This window comes from Dendropsophus ebraccatus, unplaced genomic scaffold (genome assembly GCF_027789765.1).
Source record: "Dendropsophus ebraccatus isolate aDenEbr1 unplaced genomic scaffold, aDenEbr1.pat pat_scaffold_2324_ctg1, whole genome shotgun sequence".
In the NCBI taxonomy this organism is placed as follows: domain Eukaryota; kingdom Metazoa; phylum Chordata; class Amphibia; order Anura; family Hylidae; genus Dendropsophus; species Dendropsophus ebraccatus.
Window position 1 is genome coordinate 1 of NW_027209774.1, and position 8,089 is coordinate 8,089.

General features: G+C 43.3%; 1 long non-coding RNA gene across 2 annotated transcripts; it reads right to left on the bottom strand.

Annotated features, from left to right (window-relative positions):
- Positions 1–872: 872 nt before the first annotated feature.
- LOC138775871 (uncharacterized) lies at positions 873–7,814 on the bottom strand. 2 transcript variants are annotated; one of them, XR_011360668.1, is made up of 6 exons: positions 7,776–7,814; positions 6,761–6,811; positions 6,227–6,265; positions 5,564–5,605; positions 5,009–5,044; positions 873–911 (listed from the first exon to the last, which is right to left on the bottom strand). It is a non-coding gene; the product is annotated as an uncharacterized lncRNA (long non-coding RNA). The 2 variants fall into 2 exon arrangements; XR_011360667.1 differs by lacking the exons at positions 6,761–6,811; positions 7,776–7,814 and adding an exon at positions 6,545–6,614.
- Positions 7,815–8,089: the final 275 nt, after the last annotated feature.

An 8,089-nucleotide genomic window follows, 5' to 3' on the forward strand; every position in this document is an offset into this window, starting at 1 on the left:
CCCTTTTCATCACTGCCAGTTTTCCCCTTAAGGGGATGTGCACATTGAGGAATAGGCGAGGAATTTAAAGCGGGATCCGCTCTTAGGGTGTGTTCACTCTTCAGAATCTGCACGGATAATCTCCAGTGGATTCCGCCGCTCGTCCCTGCTCGCACACGTGTGCCTCTCCACCTGTCCCATTCTATGGTCGGGCGGATTCCGACATCTGCCCAAAGCATTGACATGCCAATTCTTTGGGCGGATGGCGGAATCCCCCCGACCATAGAATGGAGTCAATCGAACAGGAGATGTGAGCAGTGGAATCCGTGGCAGGTTATATGTGCGGATTCCATAATGTGAGCACACCCTACATTTCCGCTTGAAATTCTTCCCATTAAATTTGAATAGAGCAATTCCATTGTGTTCAATGGTATTTCTGCTCTGTTGTTCACACAGCAGAATTTTCTGCCGCGGATCCGCCTTCTGACAAAGAATTGACTTGCCAATTTTTTGGGCGATTCCAGCAGGGGAATCCTATAGAAGTCAATGGGGTTTGAATTCCTCTGGAATTCTGCTCCTATTCTGCCAGAGCTGAATAGATGAATTTCAAGCAGAAAACTTTCCTCTTCAATTCCTCGCTGGTAACCCGCCTCGGATTAGGCCACTCGCGCTGGAACGCATCTCCACCCATGCCATAGACTCTGTTCTATAGCCGGTCAGATTCCGCCATCCACCCGAAGAATTGACAAGTCAATTCTTTGGGTGGACAGCGGAATCCGTCCGACCATAAAATGGAGTCTATGGCAAGGGCAGAAATGTGTGCGAGCGGGGGCGAAAACTATTGTAAAAATAATTTATTAGATTTTTTTGCTGTTTTCGTGTAGTGTAATTACCTGAATATCCATGGGGCGTCCATCACGGCCATCTTCCACCTATTACATAATAATAAAAATAAAAATTGCATATTATAAAGGGGATATTAGTCTGTCCTCCAAGTGCTGCATGTTGGGGGAAGTTTTATAGAAACATGTACATTGGAAATCCACTGGCCCAGATTTATTAGACCAGATGATCTGACTATAAATGCGCTGTTAGCACTGGGGATTTAGGTTGGAATATTTTTTTGACAATTCTGCACAAAATCTATGCAAAAAAACTCTGTATAAAGTACAATATGTGAGTTCACCTTAAAAAAAAAGTCTTCTTACTTTTTTATATTAAAGCAAAGGACATTTTTTAAAATACCCAAGGGGATGTTGCTAGGCATCAGATCCCTCCGGTGTACCTGTAGGTGTCTTAAAGGTGTGGCTTAACCTGTAAGGTGCCACTGCTTCCCTAGCTCCAAGCCCCCCATTAGCCTTTCCCCTATCAGCGTGACTGATTGTTTTGGCTTGGCCGTCAGTCAGGATGGTAGAGGAGACTTATGCTAGGTTTACATGGAACAATAATTCGCCTGATCGTACGATTAACGATGTCGGAGTAACAGGTTTTTTTTCATAACGATCAGCATTTAGACGGTACGATATATCGTACGAAAATTCGTTTTGCGATTGTTTTAAAATCGCTTAAGCCGTCCGAAAGCCCGCCCGCAGCCCTCCCGCCCGCAGCCCGGCCCGCCCGCAGCCCGTCCTCCGCCCGCAGCCCGGCCCCCGCTCCTCCGCAGCCCGGGCCCGCATCCTACAGCCCCCTGCGACGGCTCGATTGCCCCCCCCCCGCCGGCCGATCAGCACCCCTGCCGCCCCGATCGCCACCCCCACTGAAGAGGAGCACTGATTGGCTGTAGAGGAGCTGTTTGAAATTCCCAGCTCCCCTCTTCAGCCAATCAATGCACTGAAGAGGGGAGCCGGGAATTTTGAACACCCGCTACGCTGAGCAGGTAAGGTATGCTCGTGGTCGGGGTGGCGATCGAGCCGGCGGGAGTGGCGATCGAGCCGGTGGGGGTGGCGATCGAGCCGGCGCAGGGGGCTGTAGGACGTGGGGCCGGGCTGCGGAGGAACGGGGGCCGGGCTGCGGGCGGGCGGACTTTTGCGACAACCGTTTACACAAAGCGATCAGCGAAATTTTTGCGAACGACCAACGATGATTTGAGAACTTGTTCAAAGATCAAAATGAACGATTTCTCGCTCGTTGTTTGATCGTTCACTGCGTTTACACGTACGATTATCGTTCGAATTAGACCGTTATCGCGCAAATTCGCGCGATAATCATTACGTGTAAACGCAACATAATAGTGCGTTTACACAGACAAATTTAGCTGACAGATCTTTGAAGCCAAAACCAGGAACAGACTATAAACAGGGATCAGGTCATAAAGGAAAGACTGGGATCTATCCCCTTTTCAAATCCATTCCTGGCCTTGGCTTCTAAAATCTGTCAGATAAATCTTTCTATGTAAACGCACCCTTAGTTCAGACAAATCGCCATGTTACACGGCCTGATTGACAATGTAAATGAGCACCAATCTGCTAGATCGACTATTACCCAGCTCAATAATCGTGCAGCATGGACTGTATATATATTTGTTGTTAGCGATGTCCGTGTAGCCCTTGTCTTTAGTGTAAAATAATAAAGTATATACATACCTGCTACGCTCCCCAATGCTTCTACCCAGTCCCGGTATCTTCCTGGCTGCTGCTGCCGGGATGATACCGAGGAGCAGGCAGAAGCACCGGAGAGTGTGGCAGGTATGTATATACTTTATTATTTTCTTTACACAGCCATCAGCCATCAGCCGCACATCACTATTACATGTAGAGATATGCAGTCGGCGACTGATGATTTTAGGTCAGGACCAAAAGACACGGTCGCTCTTTATTACACGGAGCAATAATCCACTGAACGGTCCTGATCCGGCAGATTCCGCTCAGTGTAATAAGGAAGAGCAGCTACCTAAACTCTTGTATGTATTTAGTGCTACGCCCACACTGATAGAGAGAAAATATTTTAAAAGAATAAAGGTGATGTTAAATGCATTAATATGGGGACGGAAAAGAGTAAGAACAAAACTGGAGAACTTATGTATCCCAATGACAAGAGGTGGATTGGGGGTCCCAGACGTGGAAAAATACTATTATGCTTCTCAAATATATTGGTTGGCCAGATGGAAGCAGGATGGGGCAATAGCAGTAGTAATGGAACTTGGGATATTTTTCAAATCCTGGAGACAGGAGTTCTGGGGAAGAAAGCTTGGAGTAATGTGGTCATGGTAAAGACCTTAGGGCCCTATTCCACCAGACGATTATCGTTCAGATTATCTTTAAATCGTTCGAATCTAAACGATAATCGTTCGGTTGAAATGCAGTTAACGATTAACGACCGAACGAGAAATCGTTGATCGCTTTATAAGACCTGGACCTATTTTTATCATTGCTCGTTTCGTAAAATGTTCGCAAATCGTTCGCATTGAATAAGACATTGTTCTGAGTCGTTCGCAGTAGATACGAACGCAATAGCGAATAAATAGCGAAGAAAAAAACGATTACAATTACGATCATAAGTAACGTTTATCGTTCCATGGAAATGAGTGAACATTTTCAGGTCTTTCGCAATAGCGGTCGTTTGAGATCGTAAATCGTTAACGATTATGCAAACGATAATCGGCCGGTGGAATAGGGCCCTTAGTTAGAACGTGGGAGTGGGTAAAAAAAATCTCTAAATAATCAGGGAGTAATGGAATTTGCCCCATTATGGTTAAATGATGAGTAGGAGAAGTTAGGAAATTGGGAGTAGTAAAAGTATTGGATGGGGTGGGGGTGAGAACAGAGATATAATGGACGGAAACATCATAAAGAGTTGGGACAGTCTAAAAGCAGAATACAAGATAGAGGAAAGACACTGGTTCTCTTATGTTAGATGCAGAAAAGCGTTAGTTGCAAGTCAGAATAATAGTAAGTTGCAAGGATGTAGCCCCAGCCCATTAGTTACAAAATTAAGGAGTGGATCAATTAAAAAGAAAGAGATCACAACAATATACTCGCACCTTATAATGGAACAACATATAGGGACTAAAAGTAAGGATAAATGGGAGGGAGTAATCGGGAGGATAGATGAAGATAGGTGGGAGAAAGTGTTGAGAAGTATTAAGGAAGTGTCAAGAGTGGGTAACTATAGAATAATTCACTTCAACTGTCTCTGCTTTATATTTATTGGAATTCTTATCAAAAACCTCCCTTTCCTTATTAGCAGAAAAATGCTGGAGCCGGATGAGATGTGAAAGTCACCGCCATCAATGCTTTTGTCTACTTGGTGGTTTTCCGTCACTTTGGGACCTTGGTGTGTGCTCTAGGTATGGCGTCTTTTCTTTACATATGTGTTGTGTGTTTTTGTTACGTTTCTTGTTTTTCACTTTACAGTTCATGTGATTGAGGTTGGTTTCACACAAGACAGTTTTTTTTGGAAATCTGCCGCTGTAATTATTGAGCCAAAGCCAGGAGTGGATCCGGCAGGGTAGGAGACATATAAGCGCTTCCTTTATTGTACCCATTACTTTGAATCCACTTCTGGTTTTGGCTCAAAAACTGCAATGGCAGCTTTCCAAAAAAACTGGCATGTGTAAATCCAGCCTCAAAGGGAAACCAATGAATCACATGCTCTGCTATGGGGAAAAACCACAAAAATCAGACACAAGAAAAACACTTTATTTAAACAAAATGCGGCAAGGTTTGCTAGAAAACAATACAAGTAATGTAACATGAAAAAAAGAGAAAAAAATTCAAATCAACTGGTGACTGAAAATGCCAGAGATTTGTAATCTATGAAAAAATGTCAACTTTGCCATTACTTATCAGCTGCTGTATGTCCTACATGATGTGGTGTTTGCTTACTAGTCTGGAGAGCAGGAGAGGTTTTGTATGGGGATTTCCTGCTGCTCTGGACAGTTCATGACATGGACAGAGGTGGCAGCCCCTTTTAAAAACGAAAGCTCCAAATGCTGTTTTCATAGGTTTAATTTTTAATACCAGATCCCCCTGCAAACTTGTCTGTGTGACTGATTATATTACTATACTATATGTTACTGTGAGATACTTACTCCAAATGCTCCAGACGTTCATCGATGTCGTCGCTGCTGTTGGTGATAGAATAGGGAAGATAGTGAGAACCAAACACACATTAGAGACATCAGTTTTCTGGCCAATAAGAAAAGGATAGTTCTGCAAACATTTTTTTTCTTTCAAATCAGCTGGTGCCAGAAAAGTGCCAGAGATTTGTAATTTACTTCCATTAAAAAAATCTGAAGTCCTCCATTACTTATCAGCTGCTGAATGTCCTGCAGGAAGTGGTATTCAGGAAAGGTTTTCTATGGGGATTTGCTACTGCTCTGGGCAGTTCCTGTCCCAGACAGAGGTGGGAGCAGGGAGCAACTGTGTCAGACTGTAAAGAATACACCACTTCCGTCAGGACATACAGCAGCTGATAAGTATTGGAGATTTTTTTTAATAGAAGTAAATTACAAATCTCTGGCACTTTCTTGCAACAGTTGATTTGAAAAAATTTTTTGGCTGAATTACTCCTTTAAAAAATAAAAAATCTCCTTACACTAATTTTCATAGGCTTGTTGTTTAAGACGAGGCTATGAGATACTTACTCCCAATCGTCCGAATCCTCCGCGATGTCGCTGATGTCGCTCCTGTTAGTGATAGAATAGAGAAGATAGTGAAAACTTAACACACATTAGAGACATCAGTGATGATCGGGGTCTATAGGGGAGGAATTATAGGGTCACACAAGTTTTACATTTTTAGTTTTACATTTAACCAAATGCTACAAATTTTGCTAGAAAAAATACAACTAATGTAAAATTAAAGGGATAGTTCAGCAAAAAAGTTTTTCTTTCAAAACAGCTGGTGCCAGAAAGTGCCAGAGATTTGTAATTTACTTCCATTAAAGAATCTCAAGTCCTCCATTACTTCTCAGCTGCTGTATGTCCTGCAGGAAGTGGTATTCTTTCTATTGTGGAAAGCAGGAGAGGTTTTCTATGGGGATTTGCTACTGCTCTGGGCAGTTCCTGTCCCAGACTTAGATGTCAGAGAGCAACAGACTGGAAAGAATACACCATTTCCTGCAGAACCTACAGCTGCTGAGAAGTACTGGAATTTTTTTAATAGATGTGAATTACAAATCTTTGGCACTTTCTGGCTACAGCTAATTTGAAAGAATTTTTTTTGCTGAAATACCCCTTTAAAAAAAACTCCTAACACTGTCATTTTCATAGGCTTGTTGTTTAAGACGAGGACTATGAGATACTTACTCCCAATCCTCTGTGTCCTCCTCGGTGTCGTCCTCGCTCCTGTAAGTGATAGAATAGAGAAGATAGTGAAAACCAGACACACATTAGAGACATGAGTTTTCTGGCAGAACGTCATTAATAAGAGACAATAATGATATTTAGAGACATCCTCACGATGATCGGAGTCTATAGGGGAAGATGCAGTAAAAATAAATAGAAAATAGGATTCTATGTCTAACTAGAGCGCCCCATATCCTGTCCTCCCCACACTCCTCTCTCTATACAGGATGGTTAAAGAATAAACATGTATTCCCAATACTATAAGGTTTGAGCCCTCACCAGGGGATGTCCGCAGCCTCGTCCTCTTCCTCCTCTTCGTCAGTCTCACTGTATATAGATCAGAAACCAGCTCGTGTGTTAAATCTGCCCCATAGTGTTTGGGGATATGTGAATATACATATGTGAGTGTTTGGTGGGGAACACAGATATAAATGGACTCATATTGTCATATCATGTAGATGGATGATTATATCTCTGCTGCTTCTTCATACTTACACAATGGTCTCCAGGCTCGGGATCCAACTGTAGAGCGGGTACTTGTCGTCTCTGTAACAGAGAACATAGGGTTGGTTAGGAGGATTGGTACTTGGTCCCATTTGAAACTTTCAGAAAATGTTATTTATTGTGACCTCTCAATAAGAACATGAAATCCATCAGGATATTTATTAACCCCTTGTCATCACTGCCAGTTTTCCCCTTGAGGAATAGGCCAGGAATTTGAAGCAGGATCTGCTCTTAGGGTGTGTTCACACTTCAGAATCTGCACGGATAATCTCCAGTGTATTCCGCCGCTCGCCCCTGCTCGCACCCGTGTGCCTCTCCACCTGTCCCATAGACTCCATTCTATAATCGGGCGGATTCCGACATCTGCCCAAAGAATTGACATGTCAATTCTTGGGCGGATGGCGGAATCCCCGACCATAGAATGGAGGTCATGGAACAGGAGGAGATGCGAGCAGTGGAATCCATGGCAGGTTATTCGTGCAGGATTCCATAATGTGAACACACCCTAAATTTTCCGCGTGAAATTCTTCCCATAAATTATGAATAGAACAATTTTCTATTGTGTTCAATGGGATTTCCGCTCTGTTATTCACACAGCAGAATTTTCCATCAGAATTTTCTGACACGGATCTCGCCATCCGACAAAGAATTGACCTGTAAATTTTTTGGGCCGATTCCTCCAGGGGAATCCTATAGAAGTCAATGGGGTTTGAATTCTGCTCCTATTCTGCCAGAGCTGAATAGAGGAATTTCAAGCAGAAAACTTTCCTCTTCAATTACTTACTAGTAACCCGCCTCGGATTAGGCCACACGCGCTGGACCACATCTCCACCCGTGCCATAGACTCCGTTCTAGTGACAAGTCAATTCTTTGGGTGGGTGGCGGAATCTGACCGACCATAGAACGGAGTCTATGGAACGGGCAGAGATTTGTGCGAGCGGGGGCAAAAGCTATTGTAAAAATGATTTATTTGATTTTTTCTGCTGTTTTAATGTGGTGTAATTACCTGAAAATCCACGGGGCGTCCATCACGGCCATCTTCCACCTATTACATAATAATAAAAAATAATTGCATATTATAAAGGGGATATTAGTCTGTCCTCCAAGTGCTGCATATTGGGGGAGGTTTTATAGAAACATGTACATTGGAAATCCACTGGCCCAGATTTATTAGACCAGATGATGGGACTATAAATGCGCTGTTAGCACTGGGGATTTGGGATGAGATGTGAAAGTCACCACAATCAGTGATTTTGTCTTCTTGGTGGTTTCCGTCACATTGGGACCTTGGTGTGTGCTCTAGGTATGGCGTCTATTCTT